This window comes from Bidens hawaiensis, unplaced genomic scaffold (genome assembly GCF_021521415.1).
Source record: "Bidens hawaiensis isolate Kalapana, Puna unplaced genomic scaffold, B.hawaiensis_p1.1 tig00014906_1, whole genome shotgun sequence".
Taxonomy (NCBI): domain Eukaryota; kingdom Viridiplantae; phylum Streptophyta; class Magnoliopsida; order Asterales; family Asteraceae; genus Bidens; species Bidens hawaiensis.
The window spans coordinates 269,485-285,165 of record NW_027492322.1 but is presented as its reverse complement, the minus strand read 5'-3'; positions in this window follow the sequence as shown (position 1 = coordinate 285,165).

Genomic DNA, 15,681 nt, shown 5'->3' with positions numbered 1-15,681 from the left:
ATGTAGTAACCACCCAATAGTTGTTAAAATAGGTTATGTCGCACATTCTCTTGACAAGTAATTAACCGATTTAGTGGAAGAACATCGACAATCCAATTTCACAACATTACCAATCATTCCCCATTTTAAGATGATCAATTACTACTAATACTTCACTTGATCCATGTCAATATTATGATTTATCTTATGTTCTCAACCAAGCCCTTACAAGAATGGCCGTTCCCCGACTTATCATCACTTCATGTCTCTTTTAAAGTTCATAACCAAGGCCTTACAAGACTAGAAATTTCTCGGCTTATCGTTAAGCTCGGCACTTGGGGTATTTTTAAGAGTATTTTAACATTCCTCATCAAGTGATAATTGCAACATAAACGATCACATGCTTAACCAATATTATTAGACTTTAGTTAAGATTCATTAATAAACAAGATGACACTATGAAAGTTTAGCCAATAATAAGCATGATGTATCCATCAAAGTAACAGATACAAACATGATCAAATTAACACAATTTAACCAATTTGGATGACTAATCTTTGGTGCTAATTGTAACATGTCGGGTTTTTCCGTATTCTTATCTGTACTCGTTTTATCGATTTGCGAACCAAATTCGGATCTTATCAATAATAATATGAAACATTTATAAGTATTTAAGATTTGTAATTTCATTTTATAGCCTTTATAATCTTTAAGTTGTTTATTCTTGAATTTGACTTTAAAATAATCAATATTTTTTGAGCATTTTAAAAAGTATAAGGACTATTATTGCCGAAATTCAAACCTTTCCTTCCTCTTAGCCGGAGCGCCGCGCGGTGGCTACACCCTAGGGTGGCCGCGCGCTGTTGCCACACATCTGTGCAGTTCGTTTTTGTTGTTGATTGTCCATGTTCATCACCCCTTGTCCACGAACGAATTTTACTAATTTTTATATTGATTTGATCATTAATAGCTTATTCGGTTACTTAAACGAGCAAACTAACCAAATTGGTTTATTTTTGCATATATTATATAAAGAAACCTCATATTATATGTCATAAACTTTACTCCTAGACTAATAGAGCATTCCTAGCCGTCACCCCTTTTGTCTTTCATCATCCTCTTCAGTTTTTGCTTATTTGTTCGAAGATACAAGCCTTGAAGTTTGACTTTGCTTATACATCGACCTTTGACTCTTCTTTTTGGTTGATCCTCCCACTTTCTGGGTAGTTTGTAAACTGTAAAAATGTTCATACTTATTCCCTAGTCAATAACCTTCAATCAATTTCCATGGTTGAAGGGTGTTGACTGGTCAATTTGATTAAAACCCGTTAAAGGGCAAAAACAGTCAACAAGTGGTGACTATCCGTTTTCTCATACTTCTGGTTGGAACCAACATTCGGTCCAGAATATTTTTATTCTCATAAAGAAACTTTAAGGATACTGACCAAAACCCTATTTCCGACTCGCTGTTTGGATGCTGGTTGGTACCGACTCGTTTAAATCTTGAATTTAACAAAGCCGGAGTTCTAAACATCCGTTTGGAATGACTCTAGCGGCATTAAGTTTGGTTTTTCTCATATTTTGTTATCTCAAAGTTTCAGGTTTAGTTAGTTTGTTTCGTTTGACGTGTTAGTGGACGACTCGCTTAATTATTAACTCGTTTATCATTATATTTATTCACTTGCCTTCGATTAAGATGAGTTTTATCATTCCCCTATTTTACTAAATTTTCACAAGTTTTTGGGGACATATGCGTATTATCCGTAATTCGTATTATCTATATATCAAAAAATAGCAAACGTGTAATTGTGTGTGAACTATCAAATATACTTGTTACTTACTTATTTGTTTACTTTATCGCATTCGAAGAGGCCCAACATATTCTCATTTGTAGTATGATCATTACTATTGACCCACGCCCGATTCGCTTGGCAACGGTCTTATTTCTTGCTCATGGTTGATTTACCAACGCCCGATTCGATTGGTAATGGTCAAACTAACACCTTATTTGCTCATGGTTTGATTTATTTACCGCAATTTATACGTTTTGCTTATTTCCTATATTAGTATTATATCATTACAAAAACATCTCACTCAATATGTATTTTTTAACAACTCTATTTTCTACGCATATGCAGGTTGCCTTTGAATTGAAGTTTGACGTGAAAATGACATCTAGAAAAGACCATAGGGAATTTAATGAAGATTATATTTATCTTGATTGGATTATTTGTTTTGAATTATTTATTTGTGTTGTGAATACTTGTGCACTGTAATTTGAATGAAATAATTAACTTAATAGATATTGTCATCTTTATTTATAATAGTACCTTTGAGCTGTGAACAATCGGCTCACGCCTCGGCATTTTCGTCTTAGATTGGGGTGTGATAGATTGGTATCAGAGCCGAAGGTTTTAAGATAGGTCGTTAGAAATTGTCCTAGTCATATGCTTAGGACCCAATACGTGATTATCGGAACTGCCTTATGTGCTATTTAATTGTTTACAGCTTATATAGGTTAATTATTTTACTTTATTGTATTTATTGCACACACACACAAGTTCCGAGGCTATGCCTCACATTCAAAATATTTTCTAAATCTTTTATTTTTAGTAGATTGCTTTTTATTTTGGGAAATTCCTTAAGAATTTTCGAGTTTTGTTTTTACTCCCTCTCCTTAGGACATGGGAGTATAACATGTTCGGTGAGTAATCGTAGGAGTGCGAGAAACTGTGAGTCGGGCCTGGCAAAACGGTTCCAAGAACCAAATATAAGACGTTATTCCCTACCTTGAGGATAACCTGACCAAAGTACTCAAGCCTCTAGGCCAAAGCAGAACAAGATGTCATAAGACGGACCCCTAAGCGGTTAAACGTAACCGGTTAAACGGTCACATTCTTTTTATAAAAAAAGAATTCACGGTGGTTCATGGCTAAATTCGGGAAATTTCCAAAATTGTATTTTTAATTATTTTAAATGCTTAGTTGGGTGAAAAATCTATGACAACCCATGGACACTCCAACTATCCATTTCTCAACCCGTTTTTATTTGATATTTTGTTAGAAGTGTCACCCGTGGTGGTTCACGAGATACTCCGACTACTTATTTTATTGATTTGATAGTTCGTTAATTAGTTGGGTTGGTTAAAACGCCATGTAACGCTCATGGGCCGACCAACTCAGTTGCTTGTTGCTCGTTATTTAGTTGGGCCAATAAAATGCATTGGAACGCTCATGGAAAGCCTAATTCTTAATTTAAGTTGCATTATGTAATTGGGGCCATTTAAACTACCTTGGATTTCTCAAGGGAGGCCCAATTCACAAAGTTTATATTATGTTATATTAGTTGGGCAATTCAGATTGCCATGGAAAGCTCATGGGGGGCAACTCATTTATATGATTCGTTATTTAATTTGGGTTCTCAAGCTACCATGAAAAGTCCATGGAAAGCCAATCCAATCGCATTTCATTTTTTGATTTTACTTTTTAAAATAAACATCATCTAAATTAAATAAGTATCTCAAAATTATTCACATGGTTTTAAATTCCTACGCATCCCCAAGACATGAATAAATCACTAACACAATTCTATTTAAATTCATTTTCCCTATTATCTCACATCAACTTATTAACACAAATTACCCATCATCTTATAAAATCCCATCTTTGGGTCTTGTAGAATGTCTTCTCTACTCCATCGTCGTAATAAACGTCATTCGTCTGTTTCTCGTGATCACAGTTTGGCTGCTAGAATCACTAAGGAATTTGTTGCTGCTATGCTTGGGATTGCTACGAGTATGCCTTGGGAGGAACTCAAGGAAACTATTGCTCTTACTACCTCAGTTTTTTATGACCATGTTAGAGATGGAACCCTCCCTTGCAAGGACTCTAACCCTACCTCTGAAAACTCCAAAACCAAATCTTCAACCGATGCTAAGGCCGAACCCAAACCCACTCCGCGCAATGACAATACTTCTCACCACAAACGCAAATCCAACCACCAAAACTATGCTGTTAACCAAACCAACCCTCAACCCACCAACCAAATTACTCCTAACAAGAAACCCTATACCGGAGCTTTCCCGTTATGCTCTGTTTGTAACTACAATCACCTGCCTCCATCTCCATGTCGCATATGCACCAACTGCAACCGTTATGGTCACCTTGCTAACACTTGCCATGCACCGCCCGGTACTTAAGTTGCCCCACAACGATCTGTTCTGCCTACCCCTAGAACCACTACTATCCCACATGCTCAAACTGGTGTTCCTAATACCCATGCTTGCTACCATTGTGGAGATCCTAGTCATCTTTGCAATATGTGCCCTCAAATATTCCTAAATATTAGCAAGACTAAGTCTACCAGCCGTTCCAAGTTGTTTTCTAATGAGTAACCTGCAAGCACAACATTAGTTCAAATAATGAGGTTCATGAGTCCGAACTTGTTAAGGATCTCGAGCATTAGGATATCACCCAGGAAATTGGCCTGGATCCCAAGTAAGAAATTCACCTACAACAATTGTCCCAAAAATATGACAGTTGTAAACAACTTTACAACGGTAATAGTTTTTCTTAATTCTTATCTTAATGAAGTCGGCCCAGTTAATGTGAAAAGACTTGGATCAATTTCCCACATAAATTAACCACCACATCTTAATAGGGATAAGTGCATATAATTACTCCATCCAGCCTTATATATCTCCACACCAAGTTAGGATTCAAGGTAATTCTCTCTCCTTTCTCTCTTAATTCTTCTATGGTTATTACTGTAATTATAATGGCAAAAAAGAGAACTACATCATCTGCATCGTCTGTTGAGGATTTTTCCGAATCAAGATACCTGCAGTTTCACCGATAGTGATATCACTCATCTTCAAGCCGAGGAGATTTTTCCGAAAGAAGCTGTTTTTCATCCCTTGTGAAGCAAATGCGCTCGGACCTTATCTCTAAAACATGGGTTTGTTTTACATATTACCCGTTTTCTCTTGGTTTGTCTTATCCTTTTCTACCCTTCGTCTCTAAGTTTTTCAAAATCACCGACTTAAGTTATGCTCAAATGATGCCGATGGCCTGGAGGATCTTGTCTATATTGAACAAAATTATCACCACCCACAATTTAGATTTTGATATCTATGACCTAGCCGCCATCTATCGCTTGAGAACCAATGGCTCCAGTCGATTTGTCTTTCAGATTATTCCTGGCCATACTCACCTGATCCTGAAAACAACGAAAAATGATGGGGAATGGAGCAGGAAGTTCTTCTTTGTCAGAAGGGATTCCATCCCAGATGGCAAGAATCTTCCTTTCAAGTGGGTTATTATGGGTAGGATTATTAATATAAAATAAAAAGAACATTTTAAGGATATTGATACTGACCTTTTTGACTGTAGCACTCAAATTCGAGGATCTCACACCCCGACAGCAAAAGCTTGTAAGAGGATCCCTACTGTTCTAAGAATCTCATAGGCGGAGAGGGTCTTTCGACTAAAAATCGCTACATCTTCTTCCAGCAGCGACGTCTTGGAAAGCATGTCTAGTAAGTATTTTTCCAGGGATCCTGAATTGTCGTTTTCATATTCATACTGATTTTGATTTCTTTTTTTCTAGCCAAGCAAGGTTTCATGTTAGAGGATCTCGAAAATGTCAATAAGAAAAGAGAACCGACCACCATTGAAGTTTTGAAGCCACCCGTCCCATCTTCCAAGAGTGAGCCTTCATCACAAAGAATAGAAAAAGTCTTCATTGAAGTTTTGGCATACCTTTGAAACTCTGAACTCCGACAATCTCAGCCTATCATCCACCAGGTAAGGATTTCAACAATATTTTGTCTTATCTTGCATCATATTTTGAAACTAACCCACTCGTATCCCTGCAGGGTCTTAAGCAGATTATTAGGATCCACAACAGCACAATCCAAGAGCTTGAGGAGCATAAAGAGAAAGTGGCCGATCTCAAACTGAAGAATATGACCAGCTGAAGAAGGATCTTGAGGTGATCAAGGCTACTTATGCTAAGGAGCTGATGGATTTCAAGACAAATCTTCAGTTGACTGCTGCTCACTCTATCTGACGTGCCAGGATCATGCTGATGGAAGAGGCGAAGAATCCCAATTTTCATATGGCATCCTGGAATCTCGAGGGCTAGAAGGTCAGGGAGGCGGAGCTAAGGGCCGATTTAGGCTTAGATCCTGAGCAGGATCCTGCTGAGGCAAGCAAGGCTGTTGAAGATAAGGCTGGGAATGCTGAGGTCGAAGTTGCTGACGGTGGAGAGAAGGTGGTGCAGGTTGGGATGGCTGCAGGATTTGCGGAGGGGCAATGAATGATATTAAAGATAAGGCCCCAGCCCTTCCTTGTCTAATGGTTTTCTGGTTATTCGATACGGTTGTAAAACGATTTACTTTCCCGTTATGTGGTAATGTTTTAAACAATTTACCGTCATGCCTTTTAGGAGAATAGGTAATTGAGTGGAGGGATCCTGAGTTTTAGGACAAAGCCTTAGCCATTCCTAGTTTATTAGGAAAAACTTTTGGTATCTCTGTTGGAGGGATCATGGGTTCTAGGAAGAAATCAGGGATATAACTTTTGGTTAATATGACAATAACCTTTTGCTTTACTTATGTCTACATTATTTTATGCCAAAGATATATTGATGAAAACCTTTGTCAAAGTATACTTAGTTAAATAAGTTAAAAAATAACCTTTAATCACGTACTTAGAAAAGCAAATGAATGATCAAACCTGTTCAGAGGAAAGGGCTTAGTGTTAATCAATCGGTATAGACTTCGAACTTTAAAGACGATAATTGCTACTAGTTATCTTTTAGTCGAATCTTGAAATCCTGCAATACATGTTAATATAATATCCTTTGAGGATTTTTGAGATAAATAGGTGCACCTAAGGATCCTAGGGAAAATCCCAATAATATTTTTAAGTGATCATAAAGATCATTATCCTGGGAAAATCCCAAAAATATGTTTGAGTGATCATAAAGTTCCTAGGGAAATTCCCAAAAGTATGTTTGAGTGATCATAAAGATCCTATGGAAAATCCCAAAAATATGTTTTTGTGTTAACACCTAAGTGTTAAATACTTGGAACAAGCCAATCGTGAGTGACATGAAAATGCCAAAACCCTAGATAAATACTTCGGACAAGCCAATCATGAGTGACATGAAAATGCCAAAACCTTAGATAAATACTTGAGGATTCAACATGTAGCCAATAACAATGAAATTGTCGACCACATTTAAATGAAATGGTTCCACCATCTTGAACTACATGTGGATAATGTGCGCCCAGGCAGAGTGTTTAAAATCAATTCTTAGAAAGATAAAAACCTTTAAACCTTAGAAGGGATTAGAACATTAAACGTAGAGAGGTGGCCAAACCCCTAGAAATGCATTCACTTTTTAGTCGGGATCCCATGTCAGGACCGTGAGTCAGGTGAAACCTCAGAAAGGTTGACAAGAACACACAGACTCAATAACTCAAAGGCCTATTGAATATCCCGGCGGAATCAGGATATCTAACGGATGGGAACGAAGGTGTGAAATGATAACCAACGAAACAGCAATAAAAATTCAGTACATGCAAATACAAAGACAAAGATTTACTGTAATAAATGCATCATTCAATGAAACAGTAAATGGAATGTCAAGGGTTTTGTGAATGACGGTGGTGGCTGTACGAGGAAACAAATAAAATATTCGGTAAGAATGTTTCTCGTATTCCGTGTCACGTCTGCCCTAAAATGGAAACCTAGGAACCTATTTGTAGACCCTGACATTCCTTCTAGAATCCCTAATCATTACATAATGAAAGACAAAATAAATACAAGTGTAAGAGTCTTCGAGCAAGGTTTGTCTCTTGCTCGAGCAGACTCAGTATGCAGGGTATGCTCGATGAGTGTTTTAGAGCATACTTTACTTAGAATATCTTCAGTGAAGATATTCTCCTCCAGCAAGCTTCATTCCTCTTGACTAATCCATGCTTTGCTCGAACCAGTCCATCGAGCAAGCTTATTCTTCTTGATGTCTTCAATCTTGTCATAAGACTTATTCAGCAATCTTTAGCATGCTCGGATGTAAATCTTGCTCGAGAGATTGAATCATGCTCGTAGTCTATGCTTGGAGCACATGACATCTTCTTATTGCATCCATGCTCGTCACCCTGTGCTCGGACATCCTGTGCTTGTAACACTTGGTTAAAACTTGAATGATCAAGCCGCTTGCTCGATTGGCAATCCATGCTCGATAAAAGAATACTCTTGCTTGTTGAACTGTAGCTTGCTCGAAGCCTTAACACTTAGAGAAATAAACCATAAATGGTTCTGAAGACCTTGCTCGAAGTAGTAAAACCATGCTCGATAGTCTAGGCTTGCTCAAAGTACATACTTATCCATTTCCTGAGGAGGTTGAGAAGATTCCAATCTTCCTTATAAAAAATCCGACCCAACATCCCGGTTCTGCAAAACACTTAAACCTTTGTGAGGGTGGGTGTTAGCTTGGCTAAAACCCCTCCGATGCTTATGTTTATAATGACATTCAACAAATAATGTAAAAAACAAATAAACAATTGAAATAGTAAGGTTAGGATACATACCATACCAAGTTAGAAATAAAATTCTAACTTACAGGAAGTAGAGTTTAAGATGAACAGCATTCCAGGATCTTAGAAGGATCCTGCCATCCAAAGTGGATAATTGATATGCTCCTATACCTTCTTCCGTGTCTACCAAGTATGGTCCTTCCCACTTAGGTGCTAACTTACCATCTTTAGGCTCCGTGGTATTCTTGAAGGCTTTCCTCCATACCAGATCACCAACGTGAAATCTTTAAACTCTAGCTTTTTTGTTGTATGACTTTGTTATCCTTTGTTGACATGCTGCAATACGAAACTTAGTGGAATCCCTGAGCTCATCAATAGTGTCAAGATCATCGACAAGATCCTGATTATTTATTTTAGGATTTTGTAGGTGTCACACCCTCAATTTTCGACTAACAGAGTTTTACCACGAGGTTGGTGACATACTAGGATCTAGCAACGTGTCATACTGAACAACCATTTATTAAAGTAAATCCCTCGTTAAGTCAAGAAAACATTTTTATAATATGTTGTTGCGTTTGCGGTAGCGTAAAAACTAGTAATAGTTCAAAACTGCGAGATTACAATTTAGACTCCCAAACACTACAATTCATGTAACCAATCAAAGCTTGGTTACAAAATAAAAGCTATACAACCACGATGTAGTCCTAACTCCTGATTGCACCTTAGTGACCTAAGAAAGACATGTTAAAAAGTATCAACACAATGGTTGGTGAGTTCACAGGTATGTATTCAAACAAGTTCGTTAAACAAGTAGATAATGTAAGCTTTGTCTTATCACTCGTTAATTACGCTAGTATTCATGATACAATAGTGTAGTGTCTATTGCGACCGAAGCTGACATGTTCGTTTTTGCCTCAATTGTGTTTAGGTCAATTTTACACCCGTCCGACCTCCAGTCGAGTTTTAGCGCAGGTGGGGTTTGTCAAACCCAATAGTACTAGTTACATTACCCGCCAGGTAACCTTAGTTAACGGTCCAATGTGTGTGAGGACTTTCAGTTTATAAACCACTATCTATACATGCGTTAATGACAATCCAAAAGATCCAAAAATAGTTTGAGCATGCTTTCTCCCCCCAAAGGAGTAGGTAAAAGAGTGGGGCCGTGAAACTCACCTCGAAAGTGTTTAAAAGAAAGTCAACCGGTAAGCGAAAAGTCCTATAAATGTACCCTAAAGTATACAAGTATGTAAGCAATGTGTAGTAGTTCCTAGAATCCCTAGTATCTAAACAATCCCATTGCTTAATGATGTTTAACCAAAGTTTGACCTTTGTTGACTTTGACCAAGGTTTGACGTTTTGTTGACCTTTGATCAAAAGGTATAACTTTGTTGACCTTTGAACACAAGGACTAACTTGGTTGACCTTTGACCATAAGGTCCAACTTTGTTGACCGTTGACCAAAATGTTTGATCGAGTTGACCCGATAAACCATTGGTGACTTATGATCAATTATGTTAACTTATAATTGCTCTGCACATTTCTAGTTACATGTTTAATAATTAAGCACGACATGAACAAATATTCATTTTTCATGTAGCCATTATGATCTAGCCAAGCGTTTACCATAACCTAGTTCAACAAGTAAGACTAAACATTTAGTCAAAGTAGTTTCTAATTGACAAATCAAGTTACAATCATTCTTCATAACAAATAATACATCATTGGTCATTAGAAAAACATAAGGTAGAAGTCTTAGGTACACCACATATTTTTTTTGAAATTTTCCAATGAACCAAAAACGTCACAAAAATTCATACAAGACAGTAACCTATGCTCAGCTATTTTCATGCACAACAAAAAGTAATAATCCATAAAATATTCCATATTAGTCCAATTCATGCGAGAACAATTGGGTTTGATTCTTAACCCAACCCAAGACTTTCCAGAAGTGGAATCGAACAAATTCATTTAGCAAAACCCAAGATATATCATTAACACTTAGTCCAGAATATTAATCATCTAGGCAGCCTGGACACACGAATTTGTAAAATCATAAAAAGTACTAAATCCAAGTCCAAAAATTATGATTCTTGATTTTCTGGGAACTAGATTCAAAGTAGTAATTCATAGAATCAATAATTACTCAAAATCACAAATGAATCATTAATCACAATAAAGAAACATATCTTATCCATTCATTACTGAAATATCTTTAGATCATTTAGGGTTTTTATGTAAATCCACACTCAACACAACAACAATGATCAACATAATCCAATCTTACGTCTTTTAACTTTTAATTGTAGTTTTATAGTTTAGACATCATCTGGATACTAAATCCCATAATCCCAACTTGTAAATATGAGATAACAATAACATAATCACATTCAATTACTTGGATGATCACAAACAAATCACAAGAATATCTACTTCCTTGGTCCAATCAATACCAAAGTTCATTCAAATTGTGAATGTATGCGCTATGCTTGAGAGAACAAAACACAAAAAGTGTGTATGTGTGTGTGAACGGCCAAAGGAGAGAAAGAAGGAAGAAAATGAAATCCAAAAGTCTTAAAACTCATGCTTATCATAATTTGATCATAAACTTCCATCATTACTTTGCATAAATTCTACACTTAATGTTTTCTAATCCTTAATTCAACTTATACTAATTATAGATAATATAAGTGTGACATGTAGCATTTTTTTTCATAATATGAATTCACTAGACATAAGTACATAACATTGTCACACAACCTATTACAACATGCACCACATATAGCAAGTAAGGTTCACCCATTAACATACACTACCTTATACATTTAAATGTATTACGATATTATTAGTTGTAACTTGTTACTCTTATTAGACCACCAACGTTCCGGACAGACTCGTGTGTGTGACCATGTGACACGTGACTTGCATGTGCGTTTTTTAACGGAGTTAACGAAGATATATCAGAGTTTAATTAACACTTAACATAGTTAACTTAGAAATGCCGGGTGTCACATCATCCCCTTGTTGAAAGAATTTTCATCCCGAAAATTGATACATGCTAGTAAGTAAACCAGTAGACTTCCAAATCAAAGTGAATTCAGTAGACTTCCCGTCTATATGTTTGATCCAAGTGAATTCAGTAGACTTACCGTCTATATGTTGGTGCCATAAATGTTTGGGCAGTGTTGCCAGTATTTGAGCAAAATTTTTCGTTTGTCACATCATCCCCTTGTGGAAAGAAATTTCGTCCCCGAAATTTAGATTATGATATAGTGCAACTATAAGCATAGTTTATTAACGAAGAAAGCGTCAGAACGCATGGCTGTACAAAGAAGCTGAAAGTACTTTGCCTCAACGAGTATGAGACTGATGGAAACCAAATGCGGTTTAAGTATCCACTTGATCATAGAGTTCTAAAAGTTAATAAGCCGAGAGGTTTGTTATAAGATTATCTAGTCGAGGTTTGTAAAAGTTGACATATTCAACTATCACTTTTTAGGACTTAGGGAATCCATTACGATATAAGCATGCATGGATGTAAAGAAATGACAAAATTCCAAAAGGCATGAAGGTGTTGAGTCTCGATAGTTTGATCTTTTTCATAGGTTAATTATACTTCATATTATGCCTGGTAGCAGGTACAACCATCATTATTGAACTGATAAATGTTAAGGATTAAGTGAATGGAGCTACTATAGCTCGAGGAAACAATGGTACATCGAAATGAACTCGTATATAAGAGTTTCAATTACTGATCAAGTCAGGCTATCGAGCAGAGAATATTAATATGTTTAATTTTGTATTTGGTCTGAAGCACAATTCACGTTCATGGAAGCTCAATAATGAGGAATCTTGAAACGGGTTGTGATAGCCGTATGTGCTGTTCACAAGAGTTGGAACACCATTATTCCGGTTAGGAGTGGTCGAGTTTCATTTATGGTTCAACATGAGGAAATAATACAATATATATATATATATATATATATATATATATATATATATATATATATGTATGTATGTATGTATGTATATACTAATGTCCAGTTGAACTATGAGCTAGAATTCTTTTGACTTCTGCTTAGACCATGGCAGTCAGTGCTCCCATAATCATGGAGGCATAACTGATGTATATAATATGTCGGAGAGGGTAGTTACACAACAAACAGTTAAGGTAGTAACACTTCTTGAAACAATTGCATTCAACGTGTATTTTGAGGTTACCGGTGTGGCTAAGAAAGACGTATGTCCATAAACGAATGGTTGATGAGATAGATCATACCAAAATTTGTATCAAGATAATTTATTATAGTTGAAACTCTCTAGGATTACGCAAGTTGAAGACATCCAAGGAAATACTTAAAGTTATTGAAGTGGAAAGATCCAAAGCGAGTGTCTAAGACATTCGTTGATAATTGACGTCGTCCAAGAATAGTGATGATATCATTCCCGAAGGGATGAAATTTATTTGAAACAAACAAGTTGGGTAATATAATCCATTAATTGAGGGAAAACCCAAGTAAGGTATTGTGTTGTTTATTCTGGAAATATTAGTGGCTTGTCGTACCCAAAATAGTGGGGCAAGATTAAAGGCTCGGTTCATTTTCTCTTTCTTGTTTGTCCTTGTTATCACAAGAAAGTGCGCGAATTCGGTAAATAAAACTACGATTACCTGGATGGTCTTGCATTCGCTAGGAGTTCGGGATCGCTTGATGATGAAATCAATGTAAGTCTGTTCCCATTTTCGATGGGGTTTTTGTCGGTGAAACAAGCCTAACAGCTTTTAATATTCAAATTATCCTTGTTATGATGTACAACGCACGGTTTTAGTCTAGGAGTTAGTCAATATTACTTAGAGAGTAAGAGGCACGGTTCCATGTTGGGAACTTTCATGAAAAAGGGGATACATATCAAAAAGGATATTTAAAAATAATATTGACCTATCAAGGTCCAAGTACCAAATGAAGGGGAGAGTGTACCTCGTTCCAATAGTTTAATAATTAAGTCAGATAGGTGTCCGGTGTAAGATACAAACAAAAGATTATTCTAGCCCACCGCCCTAGCGAGCATTAAGGTTCTCGCCTAACATGGGACAAGGTCGTCAAAGAGATTTCTTGTATAATCAAGCGGGTCGATTCTGTGTCGCAGGGTAGTTCTCATCGCCATGTCTTTCGTGTGAGTACCACTTATGCAAGTTCAAGGAAAGGGTAAGATAGCTTAAGGTGCTAAGATCGGTTAATGATATAGCTCTAGTCCCCAATGTCAACATACTATTAGTGTTTATATATAGGGTGTACCGCAGCTAACCCACCACACTAATAGTACATCTCAAGTGGTTCTCTCACCAATCATAACCAATCTGTATTTTACCAAAAGTCGATGCGACGGGTAGAGAATAGAAAATTTTCTTTCCTCTGCTTTAGTCCAAAACGGATGAGTTTAAGTATTCTGCCTAGAATATATCGTAATGTATCCATAGAAATAACCGGCTCGTTGGCTAACTCTTCGTTCCTCGCAAGTTACGGATTTAGCAGTTTCGGTTAGTTTGGAAAGGAGTTTTGAAAATGAAAAAAAAAACCTTACTCCAACTGGTAAAGGTTGATCGCGTTAACTATCTAGTCCTCAGATGTGCGGCATATAATACTTCGAGTGTTGAAATGCATTCTTATTTAAAATATGTTTAAGTCATGAGTTCCTACTAGGGAGAAACAGAAAACATAATGAAAACGTGATTATTCGGGTTTCATTCAAATTAAGGTTCGTCACGTACAATGTTAGTACAAGAGTTTGATCGGTTATCCAGAAGTGCGTCCACCACTTTGCCTGTTGTTCACTAGTAATAAAAGTTCAATCATCTGTCTCGTTACGGTCACGTTCTCAACTCCATCGAAGTTTAGGTTTGAGATATACCACTTCATTATACACGTGCAAGTGATTGGTTAGCAATGGCGAGTTTGAGGTTGCCCGGCGACAAGTTGCTTTTGACGGTTATGGATCATTAATCAGAGACCAACAATTTTCCTAGAACAAAAGTATAAGGGATCCTCAATCATTGGGGATGTACCTTTAGCGATAACGATCAAGAGAATTGTTCAATGCGTGTTAAAAGGTTCCATAACTAAATTATCAATTTCCATGAGGGTTGGAGTACAATCATGCTAGTAGCAAATATACGATAGAACTTTTAAGTGAAAACTGCGGGTATAATGTAACTGTCAGGCAACGCAAGGTCAGAGATTTTCCTAGAGAAAATATATATATTATATATATATTTGACAAGAATTAATGATTCTAGCCATGTATGGAGTAAAATAATTTTTTTTAAATCATCGCGTTCGGCTATGGGTTCGCTGGTTTGAATTTCCATTTTTTTAGTGTCCTTGAGACAACGATATTATCTTGTGGGAAGGTACGGTTATAGATGTAATGCCCGTCAATTTTCGATTCTAAGATTTAAAGCTTGTAAAGTATGTATACTTCTCGGGAGTTATCCGGCATGCCTCATTGACCTTATCATTTTCCCAGTATGTTAAATCGCCTAACTTTTCTTTCAAGTTGCCATATCATTCAACTTGGAGGGGCTAAGATGAAAAATTTTATATTATAACACAAATCATAAAACCCTAACCCCCCCCCCCTTTTCTTCTTGGACCGATCGGCAGCAAGGAGCAGCCCCCCACCCCTAATTTTTCTTTTTTGCATCCAAGGTTTGAGCATAAAACTTCAATTGAAGGTTAGTACCATGTCCCTACAAGTCTTTTACACCTTAATTGATCGTATTATCACGCTTATTGATCGTTAAATCGCGTGTTGTAGGCTTACCGAGTGGCTGTCCAATTGAGCGGTTGCGGGACTGTTTTGGTTGAGGTTTTTGCACCAAAACCTTTCTAGGTATGTCTAGTATAACATACTTTAAAATCATGTCCTTTGGTGTTCGTTTGATTGGTCAACTAGTTGTAGCTTGAAAGATTGTTTTCGGTTGGCTAGAATGATAGATTGTTGCGTTTAACGCGAGATATGAAGTAGGTGATGACCAATTCAGTTCGGATAGCCTTGGTTTAGTGTACGGACTATTGGAAAATGATTTTTATAAGTATTGGGGCTGAATTGGTTGTCGGTTACTCAAATGCGTCGGTACAACACGTATTCGCGTTTATTGAATA